The sequence below is a fragment of the Lupinus angustifolius genome, unplaced genomic scaffold, assembly GCF_001865875.1.
Source record: "Lupinus angustifolius cultivar Tanjil unplaced genomic scaffold, LupAngTanjil_v1.0 Scaffold_6_142, whole genome shotgun sequence".
Taxonomy (NCBI): Eukaryota; Viridiplantae; Streptophyta; class Magnoliopsida; order Fabales; family Fabaceae; genus Lupinus; species Lupinus angustifolius.
The window spans coordinates 30,161-33,410 of record NW_017717578.1 but is presented as its reverse complement, the minus strand read 5'-3'; positions in this window follow the sequence as shown (position 1 = coordinate 33,410).

Genomic DNA, 3,250 nt, shown 5'->3' with positions numbered 1-3,250 from the left:
TTATTCTCGACTCTATGGATTTAGATCTGGCACTTCAGGTGGAGAAATCTATTTCTACTCTTAAAATCCTCGATGAGGTTAAAGTTGAGAAATTGTAATACTCTAACTGAATATGTGATCATGAAACGCTCTATTCTAGAAGCGTTTCGGGGCTCTATTTCCGAGTGTCAGAGTGCAAGAAAGTTCCTTGAAGAAATAGAACCATACTTTGCTAAAAATGAAAAGGCGGAGATGTGTAGCCTTTTGGCTAAACTCATCTCCATTAAGTATAAAGGCAAAGGGAACATAAGGGAGTACATTACGGAGATGTCTAATCTCACATCAAAACTCAAATCACTTAAGTTAGAGCTTGGTAATGACTTGCTTGTGCATTTGGTTTTGATCTCGCTTCCTACATAGTTTGGGCCATTCAAAGTGAGCTATAACACTCAGAAGGACAAATTGTCTCTTAATAAGTTTATATCTCACCATGTGCAAGAGAAAGAGAGGTTGCAGAGAGATAAGACTGAAAGTTCCCATTGGACTATGACATCTCAAAATAAGAAAAGAAACAACAATAAGAATGTTATGAAAGGGATATTTGTGTTTTTCCTCAGAGAATATGATATTGTTCCGCAATAAACTATCCTAGGAAAACCTAGTATGAAAGGTGTTGCTGAGGGATGAAACTGAACTCTTAAGGATATGGTGAGAAGTATGATTAGTCATTCTTCCTTACCAAGTTCTCTTGGGGGAAGCTTTAAATATTGCATTTTACATCCTTAAGAGGGTGCCAAGTAAACTAGTTAACAAAACCCCATATGAGATTTGGACTAATAAAAGACCAAGCTTAAAATCAATGCACATTTGGGGTTGTCCAGCTGAGGTGCGACCTTATAGGCCGCATGAAATAAAACTGGACTCAAGAACAACTAGTGGTTATTTTGTTGGCTTTGTTGAACGCTCTCAGGGCTATAAATTTTATGATCCCACTTCAAGACCTTTTTTTGAGACGGGAAATGCAAGATTTCTTGAGGAATTTGATTTTGGAAGGAAGAGAACATAAAGAATGTTGTCTTTGAGGAAGAACTTGTGAATAATAGTGAACAAGTGCTTGTGTCTATTACCATTCAAGGAACAACTTCGGAAATAGAGGATAATGTTCAGAATATTGTTCCTTACAATATTCCAGAACAAGGCAACAATGAGGTTCTCTCTCAAGTACCTATAGAACAAATTCAACAACCTCAAGAAGTATAAGTGTCATTAAGGAGATGTACTATGGAGAGGACAAGTGAAATTCCCAATGATTATATTGTATTTCTTCTGTAACACCCTGAAACTTACTCCGACAATATTGCCCAAAAATGGGTAAAAATAAATTTTGTAATGTAAAACTTCTTCATTTACATTTGATTCCTTTTTGGGACATCATGTTAAGTAACCTAAATTTGCGGAAAACATCAATCGCTACCTAATGCAACTACAAGCCACTAAATACATCATGGAATAATTCTTTATTGTAATACAAAAATGTTTATACAAAAGTCAAGGCGGAAATACAATCTTTGTCCAAACTTAAATATACACAATAGACTGATTTATTCAACATATTAAAAATACCCTACACAGATACCCGCCTAAAAAATAACTATAAATGGAAATGACTACTAGTGACTAGCTCCAATGTTAGCGGGTGTACTAGGACACTTGCTGGGGTCCTTCTCCGTTTCAGAATCGGAGGAGAGGTCCACCACCTCAAAGGAGTCCTCTATATAGACTAACTCCACACAATCCTCCTCTTCGGCTTCCAACTCCCCCTCTTCAGCCTTCATCTCCTCTTCCAGATCATTGGATGCACCCTGCGACTTACTTCCCGCTCCCGCATCTTCCTGAAGATCAGGCATAATCCGTAGAGCAACTCTCCTTCCTGGTGGGGAATTGAGCATGACATCCCAACTTCGTCTCCTAGTAGATAGTCCTGTAGCAATGGGTTCGTGAGGAATCACAGACTGAATGGATGATGCAACAGGTGCAAATATCTGAGCATGTGAAGTGAAAGAAGCCTCCAAGTTCGCATGATGTGAAGGGAAACGCATCGTAGATCCATCACAAACCATCTCTAGCTCTAAGGCATAAGGGCCTATGTAGGTTATCGGTGTTCGTCACTACACCATGTCCTCTCCTTGGACATCGAGAATCAGTAGTTCCCAATCCCCATGGTACGATCCATCTGAACGAGAATGCAAACTGAATATAAGTAGAAAGAAAAGAAAAGAAAAGGGAGTAAGACATCTAATTAATATTATTCATTGACATCGTGGAATTACACAGAATATCACATACATACAGACACGCATAATATACACAATAGAGATCACAAACATAATGCACAATGATAAATGATGTTATAACTCAGATCCTGAGGATCAATATCCACGATCTCAATGTATGAATGTTATGCTTATTTAATCCATCCTTACACCAATATCCTCCCAATATACCATTTGAAAATAACCAAGAGTACAGGTCCCATAACAAGCCGATTTGAACGCACCAAAAAATTATTCCTCACAAGGATATATGATCGATCGGTTTCGAAGAACTGCCCATTTCAGGACAGTGTCGTATCAAACACTTTCTAGGCATCCCTCTCATTGATCCTGATTGCAAAGAGGGGTTGTCAGAGATCTTCTAGTTTGTGTTGTGAGAATTTTTCGATGCAACAGACTACCTCATCCAGGAATACAAGGGACTCGTCTCATCTAGACTCTCCCTCAAGACTTTGTTGAGGAATCACTGCTATCGTCGTCCCTCTCAACATCGTGGGGCTCGTTCATCTCCCATAAATTTCTTCTCCACTACTTCGTTATTCGTAATGAGTATGCACACTAGCCGAGGTTAGCCAATTAAGTCTCTTAATCATTCTTTTGAAACGATCGGGCCATCCTAAGACATCTCCCAAAGGAATGCTTCTTGTGGGACCCAATCTTATGTTATCACGTAATAGAGGAATAACATCCTTACCACTACAAACCATCATTGAATTACCCTAGACGGCCATATGGTCAAGCCTCTTAAGATCAATCGACCTTGTTGTGTGGTATCATGTAATCCTATTTAGGCATCGCATTGCTCACAACATCATCATTAGAATCCTTGCCCGCATAAGGTGCAATAATAAAAGTAATAGTATAAGTTTGTTGGTTTGGGCATCAGGCTCTTCGTTTGAGCCACGATCTCTCCCAATTATTAAATACACTTCTCACCC